The sequence below is a fragment of the Alosa pseudoharengus genome, unplaced genomic scaffold (assembly GCF_046254945.1).
Source record: "Alosa pseudoharengus isolate Yale_2024_CS ecotype anadromous, Long Island Sound unplaced genomic scaffold, YU_APseudo_1.1 YU_APseudo_1.1_scf_5, whole genome shotgun sequence".
NCBI lineage: Eukaryota > Metazoa > Chordata > Actinopteri > Clupeiformes > Clupeidae > Alosa > Alosa pseudoharengus.
The window spans coordinates 40356182-40370078 of record NW_027468837.1 but is presented as its reverse complement, the minus strand read 5'-3'; the positions used below and the strand labels follow the sequence as shown (position 1 = coordinate 40370078).

The 13897-nt window shown below is 47.7% G+C and overlaps 15 non-coding genes across 15 annotated transcripts; all 15 read left to right on the top strand.

Moving 5' to 3' along the window:
- The first annotated feature begins 2404 nt into the window (after positions 1–2404).
- LOC143105286 (U1 spliceosomal RNA) lies at positions 2405–2569 on the top strand. The gene has a single exon (XR_012983409.1). It is a non-coding gene; the product is annotated as a U1 spliceosomal RNA (small nuclear RNA).
- Positions 2570–2928: 359 nt separating this feature from the next.
- LOC143105094 (U1 spliceosomal RNA) lies at positions 2929–3093 on the top strand. The gene has a single exon (XR_012983234.1). It is a non-coding gene; the product is annotated as a U1 spliceosomal RNA (small nuclear RNA).
- Positions 3094–3452: 359 nt separating this feature from the next.
- LOC143105093 (U1 spliceosomal RNA) lies at positions 3453–3617 on the top strand. Its single transcript, XR_012983233.1, has one exon. It is a non-coding gene; the product is annotated as a U1 spliceosomal RNA (small nuclear RNA).
- A 359-nt stretch (positions 3618–3976) lies between these two features.
- Positions 3977–4141, top strand: LOC143105092 (U1 spliceosomal RNA). Its single transcript, XR_012983232.1, has one exon. It is a non-coding gene; the product is annotated as a U1 spliceosomal RNA (small nuclear RNA).
- A 359-nt stretch (positions 4142–4500) lies between these two features.
- Positions 4501–4665, top strand: LOC143105091 (U1 spliceosomal RNA). Its single transcript, XR_012983231.1, has one exon. It is a non-coding gene; the product is annotated as a U1 spliceosomal RNA (small nuclear RNA).
- A 359-nt stretch (positions 4666–5024) lies between these two features.
- On the top strand, positions 5025–5189 carry LOC143105090 (U1 spliceosomal RNA). The gene has a single exon (XR_012983230.1). It is a non-coding gene; the product is annotated as a U1 spliceosomal RNA (small nuclear RNA).
- A 359-nt stretch (positions 5190–5548) lies between these two features.
- On the top strand, positions 5549–5713 carry LOC143105089 (U1 spliceosomal RNA). Its single transcript, XR_012983229.1, has one exon. It is a non-coding gene; the product is annotated as a U1 spliceosomal RNA (small nuclear RNA).
- Positions 5714–6072: 359 nt separating this feature from the next.
- Positions 6073–6237, top strand: LOC143105088 (U1 spliceosomal RNA). Its single transcript, XR_012983228.1, has one exon. It is a non-coding gene; the product is annotated as a U1 spliceosomal RNA (small nuclear RNA).
- Positions 6238–6596: 359 nt separating this feature from the next.
- Positions 6597–6761, top strand: LOC143105087 (U1 spliceosomal RNA). The gene has a single exon (XR_012983227.1). It is a non-coding gene; the product is annotated as a U1 spliceosomal RNA (small nuclear RNA).
- Positions 6762–7120: 359 nt separating this feature from the next.
- On the top strand, positions 7121–7280 carry LOC143105274 (U1 spliceosomal RNA). The gene has a single exon (XR_012983404.1). It is a non-coding gene; the product is annotated as a U1 spliceosomal RNA (small nuclear RNA).
- Positions 7281–7605: 325 nt separating this feature from the next.
- LOC143105086 (U1 spliceosomal RNA) lies at positions 7606–7770 on the top strand. The gene has a single exon (XR_012983226.1). It is a non-coding gene; the product is annotated as a U1 spliceosomal RNA (small nuclear RNA).
- Positions 7771–8129: 359 nt separating this feature from the next.
- On the top strand, positions 8130–8294 carry LOC143105085 (U1 spliceosomal RNA). The gene has a single exon (XR_012983225.1). It is a non-coding gene; the product is annotated as a U1 spliceosomal RNA (small nuclear RNA).
- Positions 8295–8653: 359 nt separating this feature from the next.
- Positions 8654–8818, top strand: LOC143105129 (U1 spliceosomal RNA). The gene has a single exon (XR_012983266.1). It is a non-coding gene; the product is annotated as a U1 spliceosomal RNA (small nuclear RNA).
- Positions 8819–9177: 359 nt separating this feature from the next.
- Positions 9178–9342, top strand: LOC143105084 (U1 spliceosomal RNA). The gene has a single exon (XR_012983224.1). It is a non-coding gene; the product is annotated as a U1 spliceosomal RNA (small nuclear RNA).
- Positions 9343–9701: 359 nt separating this feature from the next.
- Positions 9702–9866, top strand: LOC143105083 (U1 spliceosomal RNA). The gene has a single exon (XR_012983223.1). It is a non-coding gene; the product is annotated as a U1 spliceosomal RNA (small nuclear RNA).
- The last annotated feature ends 4031 nt before the right edge of the window (positions 9867–13897 follow it).

Sequence of the window (13897 nt, the reverse complement as noted above, 5' to 3'; positions counted from 1 at the left end):
GAGCTGGCAAATGTTGTGGAAACTTTTTACAAAGATCTTTATAAGAAGCCATGTACAAATTCTATACAGAAGCAGCGTTTTCTGGGACAAATAGAAAAGGTCCTGTTAAATGAAGACAAATATCTTTTAGAAAGTCCCTTTTCGCTACATGAAATAAAAAAGGCCATAGATAACCTATCAAAGAATAAAGCACCAGGACTTGACGGCTTGCCAGGGGATTTTTACATTGCTTTTAAGGACATCTTAGCGGAGGAGCTTCTTAACATATATAAAGAATCTCAGGAGAAGGGAGAATTAACTGACAGTATGAGAAACGGATGTATCTCACTCCTCTTTAAAAAAGGAGAAAAATCAGACATAAAGAATTGGAGACCAATAAGCCTTTTAGGGACTGACTATAAGATCTGTGCTAAAGTTATGTGCTCTAGATTGCAAACTGTGTTGGCCAAAGTCGTCAGCTCTGAACAGACCTGCGGAATCCCAAAGAGAGGAATATCAGATAATCTTGCCTTGACACGGGACATTATCCTCTACTCTAAGGAAAGACAAACTCCAGTGAGCATTGTGACCCTGGACCATGAAAAAGCATTTGATAAACTTGATAGAGAATTTTTAATGTCAATTTTAGAAAAGATGAATTTTGGACCATTGTTTTTGTCCTCCATTAAAATGATGTACTGCAACATTTCCAGCATTGCCATGATCAACGGCCACCCATCAGCAACCATCCCGCTGCAGTCTGGACTAAGACAAGGGTGCCCTCTGTCAGCTTCACTATTTGTCATATGCATGGAGCCCCTAGCCAATGCAATACGTTCTAATGTGAACTTCAGAGGAATGCCAATCCCTGGAGGGAATGGAAGACAGGCAAAATTATCTATGTATATGGATGATATAACCTTCTTTGCAGTGGATAACCTTTCTATTCACACAGGATTGGCTACATGTGGACAATTCTCTAAAGCAACAGGAATTAAGTTGAATGTAAGTAAAAGTGAAATCTTGTACAGTAATTGGACAGAAAACAAAATACCCTTAGGGTTGACTGAACAAGATAAAAATATTAAGGTTCTTGGGATTTACTTTGGAGAAGAGACAGATAGGAAAAACTGGGGAATGAGAATAAATAAAATAAAACAGAAATTCTTCCTATGGAGATCACGTGATCTAACAATGCTTGGCAAAATTATGATTGCAAAGATGGAAATTCTATCAGCCTTATCATACCTGGCGATGATACTTCCTGCCCCCAGTCCCTTCATCACATTGGCCCGCCGGGAGATGTTCCGCTTTATCTGGGGGGGAAAAACAGAGAGAGTCAAAAGGACAATCATGTATAAACCAAAAGCTTTAGGGGGCAGAGATGTGCTGGATATTACAAAGAAATTTAAAGCAATGTTCCTGAGTAACATCTTAAAAGGAATAGCAGACCAAGGAGGAGAAGCTCTGTGGACTCTCTTTGCCAAATTCTGGGTGGGCAGGTATATGCCTGGGAAGAACTGGGAAAGGCGACCTCTCACCCTACCCTCCTCGGATACTCGGCCATACCTCTACCAAGAAGCAAAAGATTTTTTAGTGAAGCATAAAGGAACCATATGTGCAGGCTCTGATTTAAGTAGCGGTGCCATACATGAATTATTGGAGGATGCCCCCCCGAGAATAGAAACAATTAGGGCATTGACAGAAAACCAGTGTGTACGAGTATGGAAATGTACATCCTCCCCCTTTCTGTTTAACAAACATAAAGATGTAGCTTGGAAGGTGGCACAGAACTGTTTACCAACAAGAACAGTCCTCTACAGATGGGGTCTGTGTGCTAGTGCTAAATGTATCAGAGAAAGCTTTTGTAATGAAGAAACAATAGATCATGTGTTTTGGGACTGTACATTTGCTAAACTTGTGTGGAATGTGTTTAGGCCATGGTTTGGAAATAAAAACATGGTTTTATGTAGAGAAACTGTACTTTTTGGATTACACATAAAGAAAAAAGATCAAGAATTTTGTAGACTCTGGGCAGTTATTAATTGTGTAAAATGTACTTTGTGGGTGGTTAGGAATAGGTTATTCCTTAAAAAAGAAAAGATTAGTTTGGGTGGGGCAAAAAGTATGGCACTGAACAGCATTAAGGACTATGTCACAAGGGACTTGTTGAAGTACGGGAAGGAAAAAACAAAAGTCATGTGGGAAATGGATTGTATGGGAAATTTGTTTGGGTGGGATTTATGCTTTTAATGGGACAGAATTTGCGACTTGTGTAATATGTATTATGGATTTGTGATATGTTGATGTGATATCCTTCTGATTTAAATGCAGTGAAAGATGTAAAAGATTTTAGCCTCCACAATGTGCTTGTACATGTATTTTTAAGCTGATACTTCTGAGTCTTATGTATGTATTTGCTATGAAACACAATAAAGTAAAAAAATTGAAAAATTGAAAAATTTGTTTGCCCAGGGCGAGGCTCGGCCATTGCACATCCGGTCGTGCTGACCCCTGCGAATTCCTCAAATGTGGGAATCTCGACTGCACAATTTCTGGTAGTGGGGGACTGCGTTCGCGCTCTCCCCTGATTTTGATGGTGTAAAGAAAAGACAGAGCGACTAGTGGAACGTGGACAATGCTCTCTGTGGGACACCATGGCTCATTTCTTTGCTTTCTGTGCCATGTTCTGCCGTACGTTCGCTCTTTTGCTCGGCTTCTCCGTCGGAGGAGTCTAGATTTAGTGCGTGCCTCCTGTCCACTATCTAGCCGGGATAATTTAGATGTAGCCTTGGCACTTCACCGGGAGAGGTCGCTGTTATGGAAGCTCCGAGTAATGATGTCTTTCAGGGAGGCCCCTCCCCCTTTACGGAATCTTGGAGGTGGGCCCACCATCTGCGTGTTGCCAGTGGCCAGGAACCCCTGCGCCAACTTGGTCTGTTCCAACTCATACTTACCTGGCAGGGGTGATACAATGATCAAGAAGGTTGTTTGCCCAGGGCGAGGCTCGGCCATTGCACATCCGGTCGTGCTGACCCCTGCGAATTCCTCAAATGTGGGAATCTCGACTGCACAATTTCTGGTAGTGGGGGACTGCGTTCGCGCTCTCCCCTGATTTTGATGGTGTAAAGAAAAGACAGAGCGACTAGTGGAACGTGGACAATGCTCTCTGTGGGACACCATGGCTCATTTCTTTGCTTTCTGTGCCATGTTCTGCCGTACGTTCGCTCTTTTGCTCGGCTTCTCCGTCGGAGGAGTCTAGATTTAGTGCGTGCCTCCTGTCCACTATCTAGCCGGGATAATTTAGATGCAGCCTTGGCACTTCACCGGTAGAGGTCGCTGTTATGGAAGCTCCGAGTAATGATGTCTTTCAGGGAGGCCCCTCCCCCTTTACGGAATCTTGGAGGTGGGCCCACCATCTGCGTGTTGCCAGTGGCCAGGAACCCCTGCGCCAACTTGGTCTGTTCCAACTCATACTTACCTGGCAGGGGTGATACAATGATCAAGAAGGTTGTTTGCCCAGGGCGAGGCTCGGCCATTGCACATCCGGTCGTGCTGACCCCTGCGAATTCCTCAAATGTGGGAATCTCGACTGCACAATTTCTGGTAGTGGGGGACTGCGTTCGCGCTCTCCCCTGATTTTGATGGTGTAAAGAAAAGACAGAGCGACTAGTGGAACGTGGACAATGCTCTCTGTGGGACACCATGGCTCATTTCTTTGCTTTCTGTGCCATGTTCTGCCGTACGTTCGCTCTTTTGCTCGGCTTCTCCGTCGGAGGAGTCTAGATTTAGTGCGTGCCTCCTGTCCACTATCTAGCCGGGATAATTTAGATGCAGCCTTGGCACTTCACCGGGAGAGGTCGCTGTTATGGAAGCTCCGAGTAATGATGTCTTTCAGGGAGGCCCCTCCCCCTTTACGGAATCTTGGAGGTGGGCCCACCATCTGCGTGTTGCCAGTGGCCAGGAACCCCTGCGCCAACTTGGTCTGTTCCAACTCATACTTACCTGGCAGGGGTGATACAATGATCAAGAAGGTTGTTTGCCCAGGGCGAGGCTCGGCCATTGCACATCCGGTCGTGCTGACCCCTGCGAATTCCTCAAATGTGGGAATCTCGACTGCACAATTTCTGGTAGTGGGGGACTGCGTTCGCGCTCTCCCCTGATTTTGATGGTGTAAAGAAAAGACAGAGCGACTAGTGGAACGTGGACAATGCTCTCTGTGGGACACCATGGCTCATTTCTTTGCTTTCTGTGCCATGTTCTGCCGTACGTTCGCTCTTTTGCTCGGCTTCTCCGTCGGAGGAGTCTAGATTTAGTGCGTGCCTCCTGTCCACTATCTAGCCGGGATAATTTAGATGCAGCCTTGGCACTTCACCGGGAGAGGTCGCTGTTATGGAAGCTCCGAGTAATGATGTCTTTCAGGGAGGCCCCTCCCCCTTTACGGAATCTTGGAGGTGGGCCCACCATCTGCGTGTTGCCAGTGGCCAGGAACCCCTGCGCCAACTTGGTCTGTTCCAACTCATACTTACCTGGCAGGGGTGATACAATGATCAAGAAGGTTGTTTGCCCAGGGCGAGGCTCGGCCATTGCACATCCGGTCGTGCTGACCCCTGCGAATTCCTCAAATGTGGGAATCTCGACTGCACAATTTCTGGTAGTGGGGGACTGCGTTCGCGCTCTCCCCTGATTTTGATGGTGTAAAGAAAAGACAGAGCGACTAGTGGAACGTGGACAATGCTCTCTGTGGGACACCATGGCTCATTTCTTTGCTTTCTGTGCCATGTTCTGCCGTACGTTCGCTCTTTTGCTCGGCTTCTCCGTCGGAGGAGTCTAGATTTAGTGCGTGCCTCCTGTCCACTATCTAGCCGGGATAATTTAGATGCAGCCTTGGCACTTCACCGGGAGAGGTCGCTGTTATGGAAGCTCCGAGTAATGATGTCTTTCAGGGAGGCCCCTCCCCCTTTACGGAATCTTGGAGGTGGGCCCACCATCTGCGTGTTGCCAGTGGCCAGGAACCCCTGCGCCAACTTGGTCTGTTCCAACTCATACTTACCTGGCAGGGGTGATACAATGATCAAGAAGGTTGTTTGCCCAGGGCGAGGCTCGGCCATTGCACATCCGGTCGTGCTGACCCCTGCGAATTCCTCAAATGTGGGAATCTCGACTGCACAATTTCTGGTAGTGGGGGACTGCGTTCGCGCTCTCCCCTGATTTTGATGGTGTAAAGAAAAGACAGAGCGACTAGTGGAACGTGGACAATGCTCTCTGTGGGACACCATGGCTCATTTCTTTGCTTTCTGTGCCATGTTCTGCCGTACGTTCGCTCTTTTGCTCGGCTTCTCCGTCGGAGGAGTCTAGATTTAGTGCGTGCCTCCTGTCCACTATCTAGCCGGGATAATTTAGATGCAGCCTTGGCACTTCACCGGGAGAGGTCGCTGTTATGGAAGCTCCGAGTAATGATGTCTTTCAGGGAGGCCCCTCCCCCTTTACGGAATCTTGGAGGTGGGCCCACCATCTGCGTGTTGCCAGTGGCCAGGAACCCCTGCGCCAACTTGGTCTGTTCCAACTCATACTTACCTGGCAGGGGTGATACAATGATCAAGAAGGTTGTTTGCCCAGGGCGAGGCTCGGCCATTGCACATCCGGTCGTGCTGACCCCTGCGAATTCCTCAAATGTGGGAATCTCGACTGCACAATTTCTGGTAGTGGGGGACTGCGTTCGCGCTCTCCCCTGATTTTGATGGTGTAAAGAAAAGACAGAGCGACTAGTGGAACGTGGACAATGCTCTCTGTGGGACACCATGGCTCATTTCTTTGCTTTCTGTGCCATGTTCTGCCGTACGTTCGCTCTTTTGCTCGGCTTCTCCGTCGGAGGAGTCTAGATTTAGTGCGTGCCTCCTGTCCACTATCTAGCCGGGATAATTTAGATGCAGCCTTGGCACTTCACCGGGAGAGGTCGCTGTTATGGAAGCTCCGAGTAATGATGTCTTTCAGGGAGGCCCCTCCCCCTTTACGGAATCTTGGAGGTGGGCCCACCATCTGCGTGTTGCCAGTGGCCAGGAACCCCTGCGCCAACTTGGTCTGTTCCAACTCATACTTACCTGGCAGGGGTGATACAATGATCAAGAAGGTTGTTTGCCCAGGGCGAGGCTCGGCCATTGCACATCCGGTCGTGCTGACCCCTGCGAATTCCTCAAATGTGGGAATCTCGACTGCACAATTTCTGGTAGTGGGGGACTGCGTTCGCGCTCTCCCCTGATTTTGATGGTGTAAAGAAAAGACAGAGCGACTAGTGGAACGTGGACAATGCTCTCTGTGGGACACCATGGCTCATTTCTTTGCTTTCTGTGCCATGTTCTGCCGTACGTTCGCTCTTTTGCTCGGCTTCTCCGTCGGAGGAGTCTAGATTTAGTGCGTGCCTCCTGTCCACTATCTAGCCGGGATAATTTAGATGCAGCCTTGGCACTTCACCGGGAGAGGTCGCTGTTATGGAAGCTCCGAGTAATGATGTCTTTCAGGGAGGCCCCTCCCCCTTTACGGAATCTTGGAGGTGGGCCCACCATCTGCGTGTTGCCAGTGGCCAGGAACCCCTGCGCCAACTTGGTCTGTTCCAACTCATACTTACCTGGCAGGGGTGATACAATGATCAAGAAGGTTGTTTGCCCAGGGCGAGGCTCGGCCATTGCACATCCGGTCGTGCTGACCCCTGCGAATTCCTCAAATGTGGGAATCTCGACTGCACAATTTCTGGTAGTGGGGGACTGCGTTCGCGCTCTCCCCTGATTTTGATGGTGTAAAGAAAAGACAGAGCGACTAGTGGAACGTGGACAATGCTCTCTGTGGGACACCATGGCTCATTTCTTTGCTTTCTGTGCCATGTTCTGCCGTACGTTCGCTCTTTTGCTCGGCTTCTCCGTCGGAGGAGTCTAGATTTAGTGCGTGCCTCCTGTCCACTATCTAGCCGGGATAATTTAGATGCAGCCTTGGCACTTCACCGGGAGAGGTCGCTGTTATGGAAGCTCCGAGTAATGATGTCTTTCAGGGAGGCCCCTCCCCCTTTACGGAATCTTGGAGGTGGGCCCACCATCTGCGTGTTGCCAGTGGCCAGGAACCCCTGCGCCAACTTGGTCTGTTCCAACTCATACTTACCTGGCAGGGGTGATACAATGATCAAGAAGGTTGTTTGCCCAGGGCGAGGCTCGGCCATTGCACATCCGGTCGTGCTGACCCCTGCGAATTCCTCAAATGTGGGAATCTCGACTGCACAATTTCTGGTAGTGGGGGACTGCGTTCGCGCTCTAGTGGAACGTGGACAATGCTCTCTGTGGGACACCATGGCTCATTTCTTTGCTTTCTGTGCCATGTTCTGCCGTACGTTCGCTCTTTTGCTCGGCTTCTCCGTCGGAGGAGTCTAGATTTAGTGCGTGCCTCCTGTCCACTATCTAGCCGGGATAATTTAGATGCAGCCTTGGCACTTCACCGGGAGAGGTCGCTGTTATGGAAGCTCCGAGTAATGATGTCTTTCAGGGAGGCCCCTCCCCCTTTACGGAATCTTGGAGGTGGGCCCACCATCTGCGTGTTGCCAGTGGCCAGGAACCCCTGCGCCAACTTGGTCTGTTCCAACTCATACTTACCTGGCAGGGGTGATACAATGATCAAGAAGGTTGTTTGCCCAGGGCGAGGCTCGGCCATTGCACATCCGGTCGTGCTGACCCCTGCGAATTCCTCAAATGTGGGAATCTCGACTGCACAATTTCTGGTAGTGGGGGACTGCGTTCGCGCTCTCCCCTGATTTTGATGGTGTAAAGAAAAGACAGAGCGACTAGTGGAACGTGGACAATGCTCTCTGTGGGACACCATGGCTCATTTCTTTGCTTTCTGTGCCATGTTCTGCCGTACGTTCGCTCTTTTGCTCGGCTTCTCCGTCGGAGGAGTCTAGATTTAGTGCGTGCCTCCTGTCCACTATCTAGCCGGGATAATTTAGATGCAGCCTTGGCACTTCACCGGGAGAGGTCGCTGTTATGGAAGCTCCGAGTAATGATGTCTTTGAGGGAGGCCCCTCCCCCTTTACGGAATCTTGGAGGTGGGCCCACCATCTGCGTGTTGCCAGTGGCCAGGAACCCCTGCGCCAACTTGGTCTGTTCCAACTCATACTTACCTGGCAGGGGTGATACAATGATCAAGAAGGTTGTTTGCCCAGGGCGAGGCTCGGCCATTGCACATCCGGTCGTGCTGACCCCTGCGAATTCCTCAAATGTGGGAATCTCGACTGCACAATTTCTGGTAGTGGGGGACTGCGTTCGCGCTCTCCCCTGATTTTGATGGTGTAAAGAAAAGACAGAGCGACTAGTGGAACGTGGACAATGCTCTCTGTGGGACACCATGGCTCATTTCTTTGCTTTCTGTGCCATGTTCTGCCGTACGTTCGCTCTTTTGCTCGGCTTCTCCGTCGGAGGAGTCTAGATTTAGTGCGTGCCTCCTGTCCACTATCTAGCCGGGATAATTTAGATGCAGCCTTGGCACTTCACCGGGAGAGGTCGCTGTTATGGAAGCTCCGAGTAATGATGTCTTTCAGGGAGGCCCCTCCCCCTTTACGGAATCTTGGAGGTGGGCCCACCATCTGCGTGTTGCCAGTGGCCAGGAACCCCTGCGCCAACTTGGTCTGTTCCAACTCATACTTACCTGGCAGGGGTGATACAATGATCAAGAAGGTTGTTTACCCAGGGCGAGGCTCGGCCATTGCACATCCGGTCGTGCTGACCCCTGCGAATTCCTCAAATGTGGGAATCTCGACTGCACAATTTCTGGTAGTGGGGGACTGCGTTCGCGCTCTCCCCTGATTTTGATGGTGTAAAGAAAAGATAGAGCGACTAGTGGAACGTGGACAATGCTCTCTGTGGGACACCATGGCTCATTTCTTTGCTTTCTGTGCCATGTTCTGCCGTACGTTCGCTCTTTTGCTCGGCTTCTCCGTCGGAGGAGTCTAGATTTAGTGCGTGCCTCCTGTCCACTATCTAGCCGGGATAATTTAGATGCAGCCTTGGCACTTCACCGGGAGAGGTCGCTGTTATGGAAGCTCCGAGTAATGATGTCTTTCAGGGAGGCCCCTCCCCCTTTACGGAATCTTGGAGGTGGGCCCACCATCTGCGTGTTGCCAGTGGCCAGGAACCCCTGCGCCAACTTGGTCTGTTCCAACTCATACTTACCTGGCAGGGGTGATACAATGATCAAGAAGGTTGTTTGCCCAGGGCGAGGCTCGGCCATTGCACATCCGGTCGTGCTGACCCCTGCGAATTCCTCAAATGTGGGAATCTCGACTGCACAATTTCTGGTAGTGGGGGACTGCGTTCGCGCTCTCCCCTGATTTTGATGGTGTAAAGAAAAGACAGAGCGACTAGTGGAACGTGGACAATGCTCTCTGTGGGACACCATGGCTCATTTCTTTGCTTTCTGTGCCATGTTCTGCCGTACGTTCGCTCTTTTGCTCGGCTTCTCCGTCGGAGGAGTCTAGATTTAGTGCGTGCCTCCTGTCCACTATCTAGCCGGGATAATTTAGATGCAGCCTTGGCACTTCACCGGGAGAGGTCGCTGTTATGGAAGCTCCGAGTAATGATGTCTTTCAGGGAGGCCCCTCCCCCTTTACGGAATCTTGGAGGTGGGCCCACCATCTGCGTGTTGCCAGTGGCCAGGAACCCCTGCGCCAACTTGGTCTGTTCCAACTCATACTTACCTGGCAGGGGTGATACAATGATCAAGAAGGTTGTTTGCCCAGGGCGAGGCTCGGCCATTGCACATCCGGTCGTGCTGACCCCTGCGAATTCCTCAAATGTGGGAATCTCGACTGCACAATTTCTGGTAGTGGGGGACTGCGTTCGCGCTCTCCCCTGATTTTGATGGTGTAAAGAAAAGACAGAGCGACTAGTGGAACGTGGACAATGCTCTCTGTGGGACACCATGGCTCATTTCTTTGCTTTCTGTGCCATGTTCTGCCGTACGTTCGCTCTTTTGCTCGGCTTCTCCGTCGGAGGAGTCTAGATTTAGTGCGTGCCTCCTGTCCACTATCTAGCCGGGATAATTTAGATGCAGCCTTGGCACTTCACCGGGAGAGGTCGCTGTTATGGAAGCTCCGAGTAATGATGTCTTTGAGGGAGGCCCCTCCCCCTTTACGGAATCTTGGAGGTGGGCCCACCATCTGCGTGTTGCCAGTGGCCAGGAACCCCTGCGCCAACTTGGTCTGTTCCAACTCATACTTACCTGGCAGGGGTGATACAATGATCAAGAAGGTTGTTTGCCCATTCATCTTGACGGCTGGAGTGCAAGGACTGAAGCATGGCATTACCAGGACAAAGGAGGAATGCTGCAAGATTCGAATTGTTGGAAGATCTGGAGATGGATCGATTGCAGTTTAGTCGCCAGATCCTGCAAAAAGAATTGGGATTTCCAACAAATCAACTGGATTATGTCTTTGCTTTTCCTGGTAAGAAGATTTTTGAAGTCATTTTTGCAAGTTTAAGGATTTTTGAACTGTGCTGTGAGAGATTTGATAAAAAGAAGAAGGATTCTGCAGCCTTTCAGAAGATTGTTTTCATACCTTTGTCAGAGAGAGATTTAAAGATCGTCCATGTTGTGATGTATTCTGAAAAAGTGAAGATTGAGGACATTAGCACATGGTTAATGAGGTATGCCACAGTTCTTTCTGGATTTGAAGTAAAAGATGTGGATGGAATTAAAACGGGAGAACGAAGATTCCAAGTCAGGCTGAAAAGAATCGGTGATGGGATTCAACATCTACCCAATAATATCCAGATTGGTTCTTTTAGAGGCTCTGTTTTTTATGTAGGACAACCGAAGGAATGCAGGCGTTGTAGAAGCAAAGAGCATCTCGCGGCCCAATGCACTGTGGAGGTCTGTAGAATATGTAAGAGCACAGAACATACTGCCTCACAGTGCACTGCTTCTACAGTTTGTAATCTTTGCCTTTCACAAGACCATAGGTTTAAAGATTGTCCACGAGCCTATGCAAACCGTGTTAAAATGTGTGCTCCCCCCTCAGAAACGGAGTATAGTGCCACCATTGTTCAACACATGGAGGTAGTAACTTTGGAAGCACATGCTTCCAACATGGCTACCACCTCACCTGAATCTGATTACAACAATCAGCCTGATTTGGCTGAAACACAAGGAACAGTTTTTCTCCCCTCTCTCTTTTCAAGTGAGGTTGATACTAACCCAAACCAACAAATGAATGAGGCCACAGCTAAAGGAAGTTTGGACCCCTTCAGTCCATCAGAAGACATGGAAAGTGAAACATCCTGTTCAGAAAGTTCATCCGAGTCTTCGGCCGCCCTCAATGAGAGCCCAGATGGATCTGTAATTCCACCCTCACAAGCCGAAGGATTCCTGGGAACTACAGAAATCGGAGCAGAGAGTCCTTTGGAGTCAATCGTTTCCAACATTGGGGAGAACCCCTCTACAAGTTCACCATCTACAAGTTCACCATCTGCTTTCCCTGTGTCTCCCTCTGGTGGAGGAAACGTAGAAGACAAAAGGGAGAGAGTCCTCACCACCTCCTCTGGGGAGGCACAGTGGGGGGCTGAGATCAACTGGTCGCCCAAATCCCCTCTAGAAACCCCATTCTTAGAGCCTGATGAGGTCTTAGGGTTCTCCACAGCAACTCAAATGAAAGAAAGTTCTTTACAATCAAATACCTCCTCAGCAAGTCTAGCAAATAAAAAGAAACATGCAAAAAAAAGGAAGAAGACTCGCCATGAACATTGATATCCTCCCTAGTTCCCCTAATGGACACTCTAAAAACAACATCTATTAATGTACGTGGCATAAATGATAGAGTGAAATGTGAGGCAGTTTTTGAACATCTACAAACCTTAAAAAGTGACATTTATTTCTTACAGGAATGTTGGCTTTCATATAAAGATAATTATAAAACCTTCCAAGGACGATGGACACATGGGCCTTCTGTGTGGTCAGGAGATAACTCTAACAGAGCGTCTGGAGTAGGAATACTTTTTAGAGCTCATAATATTGAGGTCCAGAAAATTCAAATTATACAGGATGGAAGACTGATCTGTGTCGATATTCAGAGGCACGGGCTTGAGCTGAGACTTATTAATATCTATTGCCCTACTGATTTAAAAGATCGGTTAGAAACACTTTCAGCTTTATATCCTGTATTGTTATGTAACATTCCCATTGTAATAGCTGGTGATTTTAATTGTGTCCTAAATTGTAAAGATAAAATAACCAAAACAGCCAACACAACAGATAGTAGCTCTGAGCTGTTGAAGACCATTATAAAGGATTTTAAACTGATTGATACCTACAGAAAAGAAAATCCAGATCTGCCTGGTTTTACCTGGACAAATGGAAAGGCACACTCAAGAATAGACATGATTTTAACATCAACAAGTCTTGAGGTGATACAAGCTACAGTGGCTCCAACTTTTTTTTCAGATCACTCCCTTTTGACCTGTGCAGTAAAAATCCCTGGGTCTATAAAAGCTGGACAAGGTTACTGGAAACTGAATACAAGCCTTTTAGATAACCCCAATGTAATTAACAGATACAAAGCAAAATTTTATGATTGGATTTCATTGAAAAGTCTTTATAACTCAGCTTCAGACTGGTGGGAGGAAATTAAAAAGAGAACAAGAATATTCTTCCAAATAGAAGGGAAAAGGAAAGCTCAAGGGAAAAAACTTTATCTAAAAAGGTTACAAGGAAAACTGCAGAGATTCTATAAAATGCAGCAGGAGGGCTTTGATGTAGATGAGGAGATCACCCTGATTAAAGGGAAAATGATGACCATCGCAGCAGAAGATGCAAGAGGAGCTATAGAAAGGAGTCGAGCTAAAACCTTTGAACAGAACGAAAATTGTACACAGTATTTCTTCAGGAAATTGCTGAAACCACGTCAGTCAATAAAAGAACTAAAAAATCAAGATGGTATCAAAGTGGACAAACAAAATGAGCTGGCAAATGTTGTGGAAACTTTTTACAAAGATCTTTATAAGAAGCCATGTACAAATTCTATACAGAAGCAGCGTTTTCTGGGACAAATAGAAAAGGTCCTGTTAAATGAAGACAAATATCTTTTAGAAAGTCCCTTTTCGCTACATGAAATAAAAAAGGCCATAGATAACCTATCAAAGAATAAAGCACCAGGACTTGACGGCTTGCCAGGGGATTTTTACATTGCTTTTAAGGACATCTTAGCGGAGGAGCTTCTTAACATATATAAAGAATCTCAGGAGAAGGGAGAATTAACTGACAGTATGAGAAACGGCTGTATCTCACTCCTCTTTAAAAAAGGAGAAAAATCAGACATAAAGAATTGGAGACCAATAAGCCTTTTAGGGACTGACTATAAGATCTGTGCTAAAGTTATGTGCTCTAGATTGCAAACTGTGTTGGCCAAAGTCGTCAGCTCTGAACAGACCTGCGGAATCCCAAAGAGAGGAATATCAGATAATCTTGCCTTGACACGGGACATTATCCTCTACTCTAAGGAAAGACAAACTCCAGTGAGCATTGTGACCCTGGACCATGAAAAAGCATTTGATAAACTTGATAGAGAATTTTTAATGTCAATTTTAGAAAAGATGAATTTTGGACCATTGTTTCTGTCCTCCATTAAAATGATGTACTGCAACATTTCCAGCATTGCCATGATAAACGGCCACCCATCAGCAACCATCCCGCTGCAGTCTGGACTAAGACAAGGGTGCCCTCTGTCAGCTTCACTATTTGTCATATGCATGGAGCCCCTAGCCAATGCAATACGTTCTAATGTGAACTTCAGAGGAATGCCAATCCCTGGAGGGAATGGAAGACAGGCAAAATTATCTATGTATATGGATGATATAACCTTCTTTGCAGTGGATAACCTTTCTATTCACAC